Raw genomic sequence first — 18,637 nt, forward strand, 5'->3', positions numbered from 1 at the left:
TTCACCTTCATTTGCAAATTAGTTTTGAATTTTAAATGAAATCAACTCAAAAGGGTTTAGTTAGAACCAAACTAAAGGAAACCCCACATCTTTCGAGTGTGCTTATCACCCGAATATAGACTTTAAGAATTAAACCTCTCCCTTATTTGCGAGTTGTGAGCTTATTTTTCCAAGCGATAAAACGGCAATTACTGACGAAGAAACAAATGTTTTCGCTATCTCGTGTGGCTGAGCAGTTTTCGATCCTTGTCAACTGACTTACTTACGGCTTTAACTCGGTCACTGCGCGTGTAAAGATGACTTCTCTCGCCTAAACTTGATGACTGTTGATAATTTAGGCTGGCACTTAGGCTTACAACACTTCAACATTTGAATGAAACGGTGGATCAGAAAATAATAGAAGATCGAGGCGGTTTGCATTTTTTAGATGAATCAACTTCTTTTGCACTCGTATATGCACAACAAGGATTTATACTACACAGACAACTGCATAATAAAATGTGTTTTGCAGAATAGAATTTTATTTTCAACGATACTGTACCGCAGTGTTAACCTGGGAATGAACAGCCGCTTAGATACCGCTTTAAACTTAACCGATACCGGCACAAAACATTTGGTAGCTCTTAACTTGACGAACAAAACAGTTTTCTGATTGTGTCCTTCGCTGCTTGTCTGACTTCTGTGATCTTCCAGCAGTAAAGAATTGGATTTAATGACGAGTTGAAATAAACTAATGTAGAAGTAAATTGCAACGCTAGAAATGTAGCTGAAGACAGTTCACCTTGAAGTCTTCCCTGAATTGCCAACGGCGCCACTAAAATAAGCGGTAAATAACAAAAAACTAATGTTAACTGCACCCACAGTGTAGCGCACACTGTCTTTCTGTATCGTGCAATGTTCTGTGGAATTGTTTGGTTTGGTTGTCCTTGAATATTGTCTTGAACTTGAGTTTGATGATGACGCAGCCTGAGAGAAATCCTTGTGTAACAGTAAAGCGAGGTAACTAGACACAGTGGTGAAATTGTGTAGGAATACAATATTGATATTAATTCATTCCAAAGGTACACTATGGAACCCGCAAAGGAGAAAACCCAGAAAGCAATCACAGCTACATATGTTCGCCTTAAAGTTACAACTTGTCTGTATCTGAGCCCTAACAACAGGGCAAGAAGTCTGTCCACACTTATGGCAGACAATGTCAACAAAGACACTGAACAAAAAAAAAAACCCCGTTATAACTACTGCAGCTAATGAAAAGCGACAAATATTCCATTGTTCGTTCACCATAGACAACCACATGGTAACAAGAAAAGGTTCCACAATAATACCAACACAGAGATCCGTTATCGCCAGGCTGCGAAACAACAGTTTGGAGGGCGGATGAAGTGACCTGTTCTTGTGAAGGGCGAAAAGGATCAGAGTATTTCCCAGAAATGCAGTAATGGCAAGAAAAATGTTTAACACTGAAAGGATAATCAGCTGGTTGTGTATTCCTCCAGTTAATTCTGCCGTGCGGTACATATGGTATAATTTATGATTTCCGTCTCCAGTAAAGTTTTTCATCGCCATGTTACTGCAGTGTGAGCTAGTTTCTGAGCAATTTAGTTTTATTCGGCTCCTTTATATATAAAGCATTGACGGCAAAATGTCTTTGCTATACCAAACTCATTTCAAATTAACTCAGCACATTTATTATGCCACTTTGATTGTCAGATCACTACCATGCAGATGTTCACTTTAAGTAAGTCGAAATTAAAAATTTCCTACCACATTCTCCGTAATAACTTATAGAAGCTGAAATACTGTAAAATTTTAAATATGAGCCTTTGGCTTATAACTTTGTCCATTGGTCTTTTTAGTGACTTGTTTTCGGAAAGCACTTGTTTTAGGAAGCCGCTCATTGTTATTAGAGAGAATTGTGCAGCGTGAGCTTGAGAACAAACAAAACTCAATCCCCTTGAAATAATCATGATATTTACCGCTTAAAACAGCTAACATTAAAAGTCTATAAGCTAATATTCATGAGGGATAATTATCGTAGGAATATATTCCCGACAAATTTTAGGAGATTCTGTTTTGGTGGGATTATTTCTCAGTGACTTATGTTTGTAATTTTATGGTGATACCAAGATATAAATGTTGTATACTTATTAGGAGAGGGAGGCAAAAGATTTGAATTCTAGAAAAACATTGACCTGTTTACAAGCAAATTAATATTCAAAGATGGTTCTTGGTAGATCTTCATATTTTCAAGCCTGCAAAAACGTGTTAGTTGGAGGAAAACATAGAAAAAATAAACGTCTGTTGCTCGTTACTGGTTTGCGATATAACATAAAATTCAGAGTATAACCACCTCACCCCTCCTCGCCGAAAAATATCACACCGTAAAATCCTCCCGATAATAAACCCGTGAACTGTCGAGGTTGGATATTTTAAGCTGTTAACTTAGTGTTTCCGTATATCACAACCACACAGCTGTTCAGTTAGAGGAAGTCGATGTTAAAAACTTTCTGCCACGTTCTCATTAATAACTTTGAAGCTGGCATCTCGTTAACTTCAATTGTTTTGATAGCTCTTCATATGTGTCTGTTTATATTTGTAGCCATACCTTGTCACGGCGACTAACTGCTTATTGATCAACTTTTAATGCTCAAAAATAAACTGATCTCAAGCTAATACAAAGTCTTTCAAAACAACACTTTGTTCATCATGACCAAGTCTTCATAACTGAGGGGAAAGATCCAATTTCCAGTTTATCCAATAACCTTTCATTTTCAATCCTACAGAAACGTGTTCGTTGGAGGGAAACATGGAAAAATTGAACATCTGTTTCCGTTCCTGGTTTGCGATATAACATAAAATTCAGAATATAACAACCCCACCCCTCCTCGCTAAAAAATGTCACACTGTAAAATCCTTCCGATAATAAACCCGTGGACTGCTAAGGTTCGAGGTTTTAAGCTGTTAACTTAGTGTTTCCATATACCACGCAGCTGTTCAGTTTAAGGAAATCCATGTTACAAAATTCCCTGCCACGTTCTCATTAATAACTTTGAACCTGGCATGCCTTAAACTTCTAAGTAGGAGCCCTACACTTAAATTCGTTCAATAGTCTTTTTGCGGCTCACTTTCGGGGAGGGATTGTTTCAGGAAACGGATATTGGAGGCAATTATCCGTGGGCTTGAGAATAAACACAACTTCAAACCGCTTGGAATAATCATGATGTTTACAGCTTAAACAACCTCCATCAGCAGTCTGTAAGCTAATATTCACTAGCGATAATTATTGAAAAAATATATGGCCCAGAAATTTGAGGAGATTCTCTTTTGGTGGGCTTATCATCCAGGGACTTATGTTTGGAATTGTACGGTGATATCAAGAAATGAATGTTGTATACTTATGGGGAGGGGAAGAGAAAAAATTTGAATTGTCGAACAACAATCACCTGTTTATAAGGAAATTATTCTTTAAAGATGGTTTTGATACCTCTTCATATGTTTCTGTTTATATTGGTGGCCGGTTTATTGGTCAACTTTTAATGCTCAAAAAATAAATTAATTTCAAGCAAGTAAAAAGTCTTTCAAAACAACACTTTGTTCATTATGACCAAGTCTTCATAACTGAGGGGGTACATTCGATTTCCAGTTTATCCAATAACCTTTCATTTTCAAGCCTACAGAAAACGTATTTTTTGGAGGGAAAAATAAAAAAAAATGAACCTTTGTTGTTCGTTCCTGGTTTGCGACATAACATAAAATTCAGAATATAACCACCCCACCCCTCCTCGCCAAAAAAATATCACACTGTACAATCCTTCTGATAATAAACCCGTGGACTGTCAAAGTCGTAGGTTCTAAGCTGCTAACTTTGTGTTTCCATATATCTCTACCACGCAGCTGTTCAGTTTAAGGAAGTCCAACTTAAAAGCTTCCTGCCACTTTCTCATTAATAAACGTTGAAGCTGGTATGCCGTAATATATATATTTAGCCAAGCCTAAAAGCGGAGCTCCAATTTTTTTCATAGCATTTATAGAAATCTCCTTATCGTATGAACGTAGTAACCTTACCAGTTCCTCATCCTTTCTGCAGTTATATATACTTTTAGTGCATGTGCAGCATACTGCCCATAAACAATGACAATGTAATACAGAGGGCACAATAATATTATTTTAATGCTGATTTGTCGCAATCTCGTCCCCAGAGCCCCCGCGCGTGGGAACCAAGATTGCTAGTACCCAGATTCTTCGTACACATGCGCGAACGTCAATTTCATAAACTAATATGGCGGACGATTTGGAGAATTTAGTTGTCTTGCTTTGTTCTAGAGATTTGGATAAAAATAGTTGTGTTTAGACGTCTCCCTACATTAGGATGGTGCATCTAATCAGCGTGGCGGATCAAGGATCTTTTTAAGCGCTAGGAAACTTAGGAGAAGTTTTTAAATTTGGAGGCGATCGAAGTTTTCCTAGTCGCCTCATCTTATTTTTCCTGCGTGACTGTGTGAAAAATGTTCCGTTCTACAGCAGAGCAGCTGGGTTGAAGGAAAATTTTTAGTGTGATAAATGTTAAAAGTAGAAGGGGTTTTTCTGTGTCGGCGAAAGGCAAAAGGTCCGACGGCTCTGTCAATCTAGGAGGTAAGGACTAACTTCAGATATTTGTCAGTTTATGTATGGATGCACACGCACCTTTGTACTAGGGGGAGCAATTTTCTAAAAGAAACCTTTGATGTTTAATCAAGATAATGCTAAAATTGCAAGTTAATACGGACAATAGTAAGCCAGTGTCGTTATATGAATTCATGTGGTCGGCTATATTACATAATATGCACAATACTAAGAGATCGTTTCAAAATGCGGACCAATTAAAAAACGAGTCATTAATCATGGGGATTTTCAAAATATTTTAAATTTCATCGTTTTCTAGTCAAATTGAGTGATTTTTTTTATGTTTAGGTTCTATTTGAGGGAGATGCACATTGGAGAATGTTTGAATACAGGATAAATATTTCAAGTCAAATGACACAAAGCTTAAAGGCTTTGTGTCATTTTTCTATTTTCTTTAAAATACTGCACTTGTAGCTGATTAATTCAATAAATTAGATTAAAAAGCTCATTTTAAAAATTTCTGTTTTTCCCAGGTTGATAGCTATTCTTGTACACATAGAGTTGTTTATTTTGGTTTTTGTAGAATCTCAAAACTAGGTGCTCAGTTCCATCAGCCTTTGATATTGATTTACTAGAGAGTCAAGAATTGTCTTTTTGCGAGGGAATAATCCAGACAATAGGAGGATTTGTTTAAGCGAAAAAAAAAAAAAACTCAAGGGGTTAGGTGCACTTTAACTTAATCTACGTGTACATGTAAGAATGCAGTATAATTTTCCCAATTTTAGAGTACAGACAATAAAAATGACATCAGATGTAACGCGCACACTTTCTCAACGAAAAAATAGCCAATTCCGCTCGTACTATTTCCATGTTATTGTAAAAAATAAATGGACGGCATTTTTCTATGGTCTATACTCTTATAGACCTTAAAATGTCCAAAACTTAGCAGTGAGATCACTCGCCTGCGGCTCGTGGTTCCACTTGAGTTTTAAACATTTTGTGACGTCATTTTATGGTCTATAAGAGTATAGACCATAGAAAACTGCCGTCGATTTGTTAATTAGAGAGTGCATATTTTGTTGACCTCAATCCTAGGTTCTCCCTCCTTTACCAAGTTGGTGATGATATCATCTGCCCCGACAAATTTTGCAGGGGGTACCAGATTCAATTGTCCCAAGATCCTTTCATTCATGGCAATCAAGTTGGTTGTCCCATACAATCTCGACTCCAATCTGTGTAAGGAGTACGTTCTTTCTATGTAATTGTTGAACGCAATAAATTTCGTAAGTCTAATAATTTATTCAACAGGAAAAAAATGTTTTTGCAGTCCCTAGCCATTTGCTACCTGGTTTTTAAAGTAAGCAAATTGTTTGACATAAAATCAAATAACACTTGGGTAATTAAATCCTCAACTGTCCCTGTCAAAATCTTTACCAAAAAAACCCATCAGGCAGTTATGGGGTCAGTTATCCCCTGCAGTTTTTTTAACAGGTTGCTACATGAGAGTTCACTCAAGGAGTAAAGTAAAGAAATAACACAACAATTAAGGGATAATGAAATTTTGTGCTGTGCAGTACTGATTATACAACTGGGAAATCAGATAATAATTATCTCTGGAGTGTAAATTTCTGTGTGGGAAGGAAACCACTTAAATTTCCCATTGCCCTAGTGAGTACATTTGGTCCATCAGTGATCAAAATCCTGGGGTAATGGGTTTGAATCCTGCCAAAGTCAAAGAGTTTTACTTTACCTTGCATGGACCACATTTCCTTACTGAGGTAATACTGAGAAGAAAATTAAGGGGGTTTCTTCACCACAAAAATTTCCCCTGCAGATTTCATTCTCTGGTTTCTCAATTTAAGTACTATTAACCTTTTGTCCTTACAAGCATAACCCCAATTGAAGAAGTCATTAGACTGCTAAACATTACACCGCTGCAGCCTCAAACATCACTCCAGCTTCTGGATAGCACCTCATCTGAGAAGTCCCATTCATTTTTACACATCAAGATTAACCTACCATGTATCATTTAAAAAGCATTCTGCAAAAATATTTCTTACTTTACTTTTCATCATCTGGTTTTTCCGAGAAAAAAAAAATGGAAGGTAGAAGCGTGCTTAAAGAGAGTTGAGTGTGCATATAATAGTCCTCTTCTGAATTCACAAAATGATGTACAGCTAATATTTTGCTTAAAATATTGCAAATTAAAAGCATTTTATTACTTCATTCTTCAAAACAATCAGTGGTTTAAACTGTTCTTATATAAATATAGAAGATTTTACATAAACCCAGTGGACAGAATGGAAAAAGAAAATAATATTAGTGTTTTTCCCTATGTTACTGCATGAAAAAGATGTATACCAGACCATGTGATAAGGTTTAGAAAACTGTACCACTGGTCACTGACGTCACAAAACCCATGAAAAATAAACAGTTATAGTACGGTAATTAGAAGTAAGTAAAAGAAAACAATCAACTTGGGGTTTAACATTTGTATAATAAAAATATGATAACTGAATCACTGAACAGTGAAATACCGATTGTTTTTAACCTGCAAGGGAAACAGAATTTTGTTCAAAAAATAGCAGGTAAAAATCTGACTGAAGCAAATCCAAGAGAATTAACAACTATTTGTTCAAAGAATCAGGAGTGTCAAAAAAATTGAGGGTTCAAATAACTGAGATTGCACTGTAAAAATAACACCTGTACATATTAATTTTCATAATTCATTACTCACTACCAAATTTGAAAGTTTTCTTTTAATTAAAAGAGATGGCTGATAAGAAATTTGACCTTTTATCTGTTAAATCACAGTTATCAACAGAAGCCACAGTCTGCTTGCATTAAACATGGCCTGAATATCAGCCATCTCCTCTCCATATTATTGGTGAATGATGGGAAATGTGTACAGGGAATGCCCCTTGTTCAGCATATTTTTGTTACGCCTCTTTATCAGTTGAATAGTTATAAGAATAATTGAGTGACAGTGCTCTGTTGCATATAAACACAGCTAGGCCCAGGCATCCAGTGGCCAATCTCTGTTGTACACACCATGCTAGAGCGATAGCCCTACATGGCCAACTAATTAAAATCTTTACTTCTGAAGAAAAATGTTACATGCCCAGTAAGTGCCTATTCTATTTGGTTCCTGCCATCATAAACATTCATAAAAAGGTAAGAAATTAAATACACAACTGGATCTATCCCTTGATAGGAAAAGTGCACAGAAACGTTCACACAAGAATGCATAATTTACAAGTTTATGAACTGCCTCAACAAAAACTTCCATTAACAAAGTGATTCTTGAGCTATACAGTGTTTTCATCACATCTGTCATGATCTGTGATGGTAAATAAAAAGCTTACATCAATTTATTTTTTGTTACGGCCAAAACACAAGGTCTAAATCTACCAGAAAAGGTTACACCCTCTGTGCATGGCTTTTGTGCCCAGGCAGTGGCAGATTTTAAAACACTCCTGAGGGAAGGTTCATAATTTATGCATATGGGGGCCTATGATTATTTATAAAATTGTCCCTTTCATATTTTGGAAGCCCCCCCCCCCCCCACCCGATGATGTTCTAAAATAAATATTTTTTTCCTCCCCCCCCCTCCCCACGTCATAAGCTATCCTGCAAACCATGGTAAAATACCATGCCCAGTCCCCCCCCCCCCCGCTCTATCACCCCTTTTAATTTAAAACCTCCTCTAAAATGGAAAATATAAGCATTTCTGGAGTCTTAACATTTAATGACATTTGCGTTATAATTACCGGTAACTAATAAATTTCACTTTAAAAAATCCTTTACTAAAAATTAAAATGATATAAAGGCTGACATTCACTGCATAGAGAATGCAGTGGTTTTATGTCATAAACCACATTTATATAAATAGCTGTTGATTGCTTTGCCAAGGAATCATTCTAATATTCCATGCACAATAGTTACATTGTTCTAGCCCTCTACCTTCTTTTTTAAAAAAAATGTTCAGTCATCATACAAATTAATTGTAACTGTATAATCTCTTTACATACCAATAGATTGTCTTTAAAAATCAATTTTTCTGGAGAAGAAATACAATTGCAGCCATTTTTAAATGTGATCTATATCACAAATAATGTTGTTAAGATAATGTTGTTTGATGAAGTCAGGTTCCAAGATACCGAAATGTCCAGAATTTGGAGACTCTGATTACCTCATCAGGATACATTGAGCACATGAAGACAGTGGCCAGGGGGAATCTGAAAGGACTAATTCTGCAGTTGGAGATGCTAGCCATTATCGATAGCAGTTCTATAAAATGGGAATATAATTTTTCATGACAAATCAGACGGAGAAATTTAGAAGATAGCTGTGACTAGCTGAGTATGAAAATCCCGAAGATAAAGAATAAAGAGAAATGCATGGAGGGTTGGTCATGACAGCATTGCGCATTGAAGATGCACCTGTTCTGTCAGATTACATTTAAGGGCATTTGTAACAGAGAGGGAGGAGGCATTTTTTTGTTTTTCAACTCTACCCAGCTAATCATAATTTCATGAAGGGATAAGAAAGTTCAGCGAAAAAATTGTCCCAGGCTATAATTATTTTTCTTGAATTTATGACCATAAAATAAATGATCACCATGATGTCTGAGAGTTATACATGGAATTTGTCAAAGATAGTCCAACAAGGTTAAGAAAGGGCAGCAGTGCGCTTCATGCAAAAATTGGTTGGCTGGCTCCATGATGGGCAGAAAATTATTCCACACCCTTTCCCGGATGAAGAAAAAATAGGGTACAAATTAAAGTGTCTTTGAATCTCTGGCCACTTCTTTAGGCGAAACAGCACAACCAGTTGATTACTTTATGCCTAGAGCGCAAATAAAAAAATCATTCAATGAAGGAAAGCTGAACACAGTGAAGGAAATTACAGACTTTTCTTCTATAGTGTACCTTTGTGGCATCTGAGGAGCTAGTTAAAATATACCTAGACCATTTAAATCATCTCCATTTCTCCAAAGATTTGCAAAACCAAGCAACCATCGAGAACTGACGAAACTGAGAACAAGGATTACAATAAAAATATTGGAGAGAGTTACTACTATTGACTACAGGGTTAAAATCTCTTTGTGGTTTTGAACTTGACATTTACTTGAAATCTGATTTATCTGATCATCAAAGTGATGGAGACGGCACTGTTGCTGTGGGTGAAACATGGTGCAGTGAAAGTGAGGGGATGTTTAGTGAGAGTGAGTGATGATAGCGAGAGTGAACTTGACCATCCCCGGCGAAGAAAAGGTGCAGCACTAGAAGTGGACGGAGTGCCACACGCTTTGCGTTTAATTGGTGAATTGCTTAACCCTAGATAGTATAGAAAAGTGCTTAGACCTTAATAATATTTTTTGTTGCTTAACCGGCAGGGGAATTTTGCTGAATGCTGAATGTTGCATTTTATGCTACCTATGACAGTTCAGCATTAAAGGGGAAGTATCAAGAAAATTTGATGTAATTTCAAAACCGAAAAATGTTTGTCTGACAACAGAAACAAAAAAATTGGTGGCTAGGTTTGCTATAAATTATCACCCCAGTGCCAGAAAACTGTTGATTAGTGCCTCTGGCCAGGGACAGAGTAGGTTGCAATGGATTGAAACTTCAAAAATATTAGGCTAATGTTTTTCAAGTTCTCGTATTTTTGTTTCCAAAATGTGCTAGAACAAATCATGAGTCGTTTCTGTCAAGAATTGAGTTGATTTTTCTCCTCTCATTGTTCTAGAATTATTTTGTAGTAAAGTGAAGGTCTAATTTCACCATTTTTAACAAAAGAGGTCAATTAAACCCCATGGTACTTCCCCTTTAAGCAACGAATGAAGTTATTTAGGTCTAAGCACTTCTCTTTTAACTGTCTAGGGTTAAACACTGGTTATACAGACATTTAGCCTTAAGTTGTTGCTATGGCAGTCATTCCATCAAAGGACTTCTATGAATTCGGCATTCAACATTCTGCAAAATACCCCTGCCGCTTCAAAATCAAACTTTAAATTATACTCGGCTTTATGTGAATACATATACTACCTGTTATACAAGGTAGTAAGGTATCCTTTTGAACCCAAAAACCCATTTCAGTAAAAGAGGCATTCTAAGCTACAAGATTATGCGAGTAGGGGTCCAAAATCAAGTATCAAAATATTACATGTATGTACACTGAAGGTAAATATTGAGGATGGGTACTTCCTCCTATAGCTTCCTATTGATATATATTTTTTCTGTTGTTATTATTCTTTTTCAAGGCGAACTTGTGTATATATAGCAATCAGTACAGAAATAACTAAACAACGATCTTTAAAAAATTTGCACAAACAAGCGAATAAATATAATAATACTCACAAATCTAAATCTTTGCCCTTATATCCTATTCTTTTAAGTATTTGTGTTTGTTCTCTGTAAAGATTGCCACAAATAAATGTTAAAATAGAAATATATGCGAGCATGAACCAAAAACTGAGCACAAGGGACTGCTCTGGCGTTAGCAGTAGCTTTTACAAAAGTTAAACAAGTTGCAGTGTCAACACTTCAAGAAAAACAATATCTTGCAAAACAGCAAATTAAAGTTCTATCAACAAAATCACATAAAATAACATACTCGCCTCTTTGGAGATCGATAACAAGTCCTTTTATTCCATTGCTAATTTTTCGTTTGTTTTACAACGTTGAGTAAGCGAAAAGTTTCACTTCAAGGGGAAAAATGCAACGTTTCGTCGCTTCGATCGAATCAGAGTAAAATGATTTCTCTTCGGCCGCTGTTTATGTTATCCCGCCTCTAAAAGAGTCCATATGTTTCCCCCGCCGCTAGTTGCCCTGCTCTTTCTCCCGCTGTTGAAAAGCAAAATTGGAGGAGATTAGAAAATAAAACTCTAAGGAAAAAAAATTGAAAAAAGCCCGAAAAAATGAGCGAAAAAGACTGCTCTAAAATTAGCAGTATTAAGCTAAACTGCGTGTCAGACAGTGCATATCTTGCAAACCAGCAAATATTTGTCAACAAAATCACATGGATATACTCGCCTGTTCTGAGAATAACCAGTCCATTTATTTCACTGCTGATTTTTTCGTTCGTTTTACAACGCTAAGTGAGCGAAACATTCCACTTTAAGAGGAAAAATCCAACGTTTTGTCAAGCCGGATCGGAGTAAAATGAGTTCACTTCAAGTTTCGGTTGCTGTTTATGCCAACTCTCCCACCGGCCGCGAGTCCTATTTATACTCTTTCTCCCGCTGTTGGAAGGCAAAATTTGGAGTAGATTAGAAAATAAAACTCCAAGGGAAATAATGAACATGGACCGAAAAAAGTGAGCTCAAAAGAATCCTGGGAAGTAAGCAGTATTTAGCAGTAAACGGCGTGTCAACACTGCAAAACAACAAGTTCTTGCAAGACAGCAAACGAGCAAAGTTTTGTCAACAAAATAACATGAATATACTCGCCTCTTCTGAGAATAACCAGTCCTTTTATTCTAATTCCTGATTTTCCATTCGTTTTACAACATCAAGTGAGCGAAACGTTTCACTTCAAGAGGAAAAATTCAACGATTCGTCGCGCTGGGTCGGAGTAAGATGGTTCCACTTCAAAGTTCTGATGATGTGTAAGTCGATTTGTTTCTCCCACCGCTAATCGTCTTGCTGTTTCTCCCGCTGTCGGCTACATAACTTGACTTTGTATTTTGTTGTCTTCAAAATGTCTTTGTGTATTTCTCAAAAGCAACTTCCCACCATAGTTAGTAGAGGGAGACGCTAAACAAACAATGGTGGCAGCGCGATTGCAGCACAGCTTCACACAATCTGAGTTTTCCTGTGGTACTAACTAATTGTGGTTGTTTCGCCCGAAAGTCGACCCGCCCGAAAGCGTTTCGCCAGAACTTGCGTCGATTCGCAAGACGAAATACACCGTATTCACAAATTCCATATGGATTTCATAATTAGTTCAAAGTTTTCACTTCGCGGTAAAATTTCCCGCTAACAAAAATAAATCAATTAAATAATATTTGTTACAAGTCGACATGCAGCTATTTGTCTTGAAATCATAATCAATCATCTTGTGGGTAAATCCCTAACATCTCGGAGAAACTCGGCACCTCAATGTAAAGACCTCTTTTAGTTTCTTTGAACAATTTTTACTGATTTTACATCCGCTTGTTTTATCGTGTAGGCCTTAAAGTTATTTCTTCTAATGTAAGTTTTCCATTTTATTATTTAAAACATCGCTCTAATCGACGTGAGTCCGGGCGATATACCGTCGGGCGAATCGACTTTCGGGCGAAACAACCGCTGCGCTGCGTACGTCGTACGGACGGTCGCATGGACGGACACAAGTGACGTCATAACCAAACCAAATTTTCTCGCATTCACGGGTTACCAAATTCTCTTAGCTATGGGGCTCCGCTGCGCGCGCCTGCGGCGCGCGCGAGAGCTCCGCTAATATCTTCTAAGTAGCAGCCCTACACTTAAAATTCACTCAATAGTTTTTTCAGCGATTTTTATTGGGGAGGGTTTGTTTCAGGCAAAAGATATCGGAGGCAATTATGCGTGGGCTTTAGAGAAAACACAATCTAAAACCGATTATAAAAATGGTGATGTTTACAGCTTAAAACAGCCTCCATCAGCAGTCTATCACCTAATATTCATGAGGGTTAATTATTGAAGAAATATATGTCCCAAAAATTCGAGGAGATTCTCTTTTCTCAGGAATTATGTTTGAAATTTTACGAAGAAATCAAGAAATGAATGTTGCGTACTTATTGGGAGGGGAAGAAAAAAATATTTGAATTCTCGAAGAACTATCACCTGTTTATAGGCAAATTTATCTTTAAAGATGGTTTTGATAGATCTTCATATGTTTCTGTTTCTGTGTCATAACTTTTCCCGGCGACAAACTATATATTGGTCCACTTTAAATGCTAAGAAACTGTTTTCAAGTGAATAATTTCTTCTTTATGACCAATGAAAGTTTTCATAACTGAGGATAAAAATGCAATTTCCAATTTATCCAACTGAACCTTTCATTTTCAAGCCTGCAAAAACGTGTTCGCTGGAAGGAAACATAGAAAACATGAACCATTGTTCTTCATTTCTGGTTTACGATAAAACATTAAATTCCGAATATAACCACCCCATGATTTATAAGGGGAGGGTGTGTTTCAGGAAACGGATATTGGAGGCAATAATGCGTGGGCAAATTAAACTTGGATAGATCTTCATATCTTTCTGTTTATATTGCTAGTCATAACATGTCCCAGCGACAAACGGTTATTGGTCAACTTTTAATGCTAAAAAAATTCATTCCAAGCGAACTAAAGGTCTTTCAAAACAACAGTTTCTTCATCATGACCAAGTCTTCATAATTGAGAGAGAAGATCCAATTTCAAGCTGTTAACTTAGTGTTTCCATATATCACTACCACGCAGTTGTTCGGAAAATGAACCTCTGTTGTTCGTTACTGGTTTGCGATATAACATAAAATTCAGAGTAAAATCACCCCACCCAATTCTTCCGATAATAAACCCATGGACTGTCAAGGTTCGAGGTTTTAAGCTGTTAACTTAGTGTTCCCATATATCACTACCACGCAGCTGTTCAGTTTAAGGAAGTCAATCGGTTAAAAAGTTCCTGCCACGTTCTCATTAATAACTTCGAAGTTGGCATTCCGTAAAATTCTAAGTATGATCCCTACGCTTAAGTTCGTTCAATAGTCTTTTTGCGGCTCATTTTCGGGGAGGGTTTGTTTCAGGAAACGGATATTGGAGGCAATTATGCGTGGGCTTGAGAATAAACACAACTTAAAACCGCTTGAAATGATCATGATGTTTACAGCTTAAAACAGCTTCCATCAGCAGTCTATAACCTAATATTCATGAGGGATAATTATCGAAGAAATATATGGCCCAGAAATTTGAGGAGGTTCTTGATCTCTTTTAGTGGGCTTATTTTCTTAGGGACGTATGTTTGAAATTGTACGGTGATATCAAGATATGAATGTTGTAAACTTATGGGGAGGAGAAGAGAAAAGATTTGAATTCTCGAACAGCAATCACCTGTTTATAAGCAAATTAATCTTCAAAGATGGTTTTGATAGATCTTCATATGTTTCTGTTTATATTGCTAATCATAACATGTCAGAGCGACAAACGATTATTGGTCAACTTTTAATGCTAAAAAAATTGATTTCAAACTAATAAAAAGTCTTTCAAACCAACACTTTGTTCATCAAAACCAAGTCTTCATAACTGAGGGGGAAGATCCAATTTCCAGTTTATCGAATAACATTTCATTTTCAAGCCTGCAGAAACGTGTTCGTTGGCGAAAAACAGAAAAAATGAAACTCTGTTGTTAGTTACTGGTTTGCGATATAACATAAAATTCAGAGTAAAACCACCTCACCCTTCCTCGCTAAAAAATATCGCACCGTAAAATCCTTCCCATAATAAACCCGTGTACTGTCAAGGTTCTAGGTTTTAAGCTGTTAGCTTAGTGTTTCCATATATCACTACCACGGAGCCGTTCAGTTTAAGGAAGTCCATGTTAAAAATTCCCTGCCACGTTCTCATTAATAACTTTGAAGCTGGCATGCCTTAAACTTCTAAGTATAGGAGCCCTACACTTAATTCGTTCAATAGGTTTTTTAGCGGTGTATTTTCGGGGAGGGTGTCTTTCAGGAAACGGATATTGGAGGCAATTATGCATGGGCTTGAGAATAAACACAATGTGAAACCGCTTAAAATAATCATGATGTTTACAGCTGAAAGCTGCTTCTATCAGTAGTCTATAAGCTAATATTAACGAGAGATAATTATTGAAGAAACATATGGCCCAGAAATTTGAGGAGATTCTCTCTTGGTGGGCTGATTTTCTCATGGACTTTTCTTTTGAATTGTAAAGTGATATCAAAAAATTAATGTTGTATACTTATGGAGAGGAAAAGAAAAAAGATTTTAATTCTCTAAAAACATTCACCTGTTTACAAGCAAATTAAACTTGGATAGATCTTCATATATTTCTGTTATATTGCTAGTCATAACATGTCACCGCGACAAACGGTTATTGGTCAACTTTTAATGCTAAAAAAATTGATTTCAAGCTAATGAAAGGTCTTTCAAAACAACAGTTTGTTCATCATGACCATGCAAGTCTTCATAATGGAGAGAGAAGATCCAATTTCAAGCTGTTAGCTTAGTGTTTCCATATATCACTACCACGCAGTTGTTCAGTTTAAGGAAGTCCATCGGTTAAAAAGTTCCTGCCACATTCTCAATGATAACTTCGAAGTTGGCATTCCGTAAAATTCTAAGTGTGATCCGTACGCTTAAATTCGTTCAATAGTCTTTTTGCGGCTCATTTTCGGGGAGGGTTTGTTTCGGGAAACGGATATTGGAGGCAATTATGCGTGGGCTTGAGAATAAACACAACTTAAAACCGCTTGAAATGATCATGATGTTTACAGCTTAAAACAGCTTCCATCAGCAGTCTATAACCTAATATTCATGAGGGATAATTATCGAAGAAATATATGGCCCAAAAATTTGAGGAGGTTCTTGATCTCTTTTAGTGGGCTTATTTTCTTAGGGACTTATGTTTGGAATTGTACGGTGATATCAAGATATGAATGTTGTAAACTTATGGGGAGGAGAAGAGAAAAGATTTGAATTCTCGAACAGCAATCACCTGTTTATAAGCAAATTAATCTTCAAAGATGGTTTTGATAGATCTTCATATGTTTCTGTTTATATTGCTAATAATAACATGTCAGAGCGACAAACGAGTATTGGTCAACTTTTAAGAGCGGCTTTCCACAAATATCGTCCAAGTGGTGGCACAAGTCAAAAAATCAATTTCGTTCATATTTTGCTCATAGGTAGTCCCTAGTGAGAAACAAACTGAGCTGTAGTTAGTTTTTCAAAATACTGCTTCCTTTCGAGTAAATATGCGAAAAACAATTTTTTCTTAGTTGAGCTCAAAGTCCGCTTTCGGCGGGATGGAATTTTCCTTAACTTTCGACGGCTCGCGTATTAATCCGCAGACTGTTACTAACCTTCAAATGACATTTATTGCTTTATTAGGTCTTCCTCTTCTGTTTCACGGGAAAACATTTAAAACCTAAGTTACTTTTACGTCCGTAATAGGTTTAGAAGAACATGCTATAAATGCAAATTTTCAACAACATTATTTTAGCACTAAAAGATTGCCAATTTTGCCCATGGGCGATAACTTAGATTTCCCTATAATTACTTTCTATGGCTTTACTGTATACCTATTTATCATAATATAAAAACTAAGCTCTGGGTAAATGACCCGCTAGTTTTCAGATTTATCAGCATTTTCTTGAGATTTGGCAATCGAAGCGCAAAAAAGATGGCGTGACTGACTGTCATGGGTACAAATAGTTTTTTTTATTAGAAAAAAAATGAAGCGACATTTTTAAAAGGAAGCATTTTTCATTCGCGGTAGAAAAATCTTTGGATCGAAAGTTCGGTAGCGTTACTGACCAATGTATATTGCGGCTGCTTTTTATAGATGGAAATTCCAGAGTATCCGTTCGCTCTGATGCGGAGTCCAATTCGTTATTGTGGCTGAATATCATTGTGTTAAAACAAATAATTGGAAAATTTCTTTTCCTCTTGCTTCATCACTGCCATGGATAAATTAAACTAGAAATAGGTTATGCGCAGCAGATTTGAACTACATTAATCTGATTAAAAGTTTCGACTGATATGTTAAACTGTATCGTTTGCGTGAAATATACGTGAGAAAGCACACGCACACACAACGACAACAACAACAAAAAAAAGAAAAAACAACACAGAATTCTGAACGTTTAAGGGAAAAAGTAAGAACAATAAAAACCGTAACAAATTTAATGAAACCAAGATAGTGGTCAATACTCGTGTTATTAATAATGTTATTTTGCTGCGCTTTTTGATCCTGAAAAATTTTTTATGTGAAGATGAACGTAATTAACTAATTAGATTTTTGAACGTCGCAGTTTTGGACCTATGAATAAATTGAATTATTATTACACCAGAAAAACAGCCAGGAACTGTAAACAAAACGGCGAGCATGGAAGTTTGCTGTTCTTTTAAGTCGATAGTTGGTGGGCCATGTTCGTTTACTCGCAGAGACAGAACAAGGTCCAGAGACATAGTACCTCTGCTGTCCTAAGTGTGTCCTGTACAAAGAATATTGACCAGCACAAGTCATGTTATGGTTTTCAAGAGGTAGGGAACGAGGGCCATGTTTTCAACGCCAGGAAACATCAAGACAATGACGATTTGGGCTTAGCTGCTGAGAAACATTCATCACCAACGACACTTATCGGGTCCGGTAAGTTACCGGGACTTTCGAGAAACGGGCGCCAGGGCTTATAAGCCGCGGCAGTTTACGGTATTCCTGGATGTATAGGAGAGAAGGTAGACACAGAAATACCAAATGTAGGAGCCGTAGCATGTCCTTATTGCTACTTCGGCCGTCAAATTTGGTCGGTACGTTTGTTAATTAAGTCCCACACTTGATAGAGAGGAAAGGACTTCTCACTGGAGAGAAACGAAAAAGAACTAAAACAGAACATTGTGTCAACAATATTCAAGTCACGAATGATTTAACTTTGTTGGTCTTCGAATATAATGTGCCCCGTTTTTGAGTATTTATTCTGCGTGCGAAAGTATGGAAGCAAACGGACATTAGTTACGAAAACTAGTCCCTTAAAATCGTCTGTATCCCCATTGAAACATTGAGACATTGCGAAAACATAAATCTTTATGGTGACACTTACGGTTCATGGTTGTCATGCAACAGTGTAGCTTGCAAGTTGTTTATTTAAAAAAACAAGAAATGTTTATTAATTCGTAAACTGGATTGATTTGTTACTCAGAAGGTAAGAGTACAGAAATCACCCTAGTGTGGATTAATGAAGAATTCGATGCTAAATTCTTGTTAAAACGTGCATGAAATGATCATGAAATACTGAAAATATCGTCGTCGACACACTAATATGCTTGTATCGAGAGGGAATAGATG

The 18,637-nt window shown here is 36.6% G+C and overlaps 1 long non-coding RNA gene and 1 pseudogene across 1 annotated transcript; both read right to left on the reverse strand.

The window, feature by feature from the left end:
• Window positions 1–623: 623 nt before the first annotated feature.
• On the reverse strand, window positions 624–1,569 carry LOC146468923 (melanocyte-stimulating hormone receptor-like; annotated as a pseudogene).
• Window positions 1,570–5,759: 4,190 nt separating this feature from the next.
• LOC146468924 (uncharacterized) lies at window positions 5,760–12,393 on the reverse strand. The gene is made up of 3 exons (XR_014867368.1): window positions 12,059–12,393; window positions 8,798–11,851; window positions 5,760–7,945 (listed from the first exon to the last, which is right to left on the reverse strand). It is a non-coding gene; the product is annotated as an uncharacterized LOC146468924 (long non-coding RNA).
• Between the last annotated feature and the right edge of the window lie 6,244 nt (window positions 12,394–18,637).

This window comes from Pavona decussata, unplaced genomic scaffold (assembly GCF_977016875.1).
Source record: "Pavona decussata unplaced genomic scaffold, jaPavDecu1.1 SCAFFOLD_128, whole genome shotgun sequence".
NCBI lineage: Eukaryota > Metazoa > Cnidaria > Anthozoa > Scleractinia > Agariciidae > Pavona > Pavona decussata.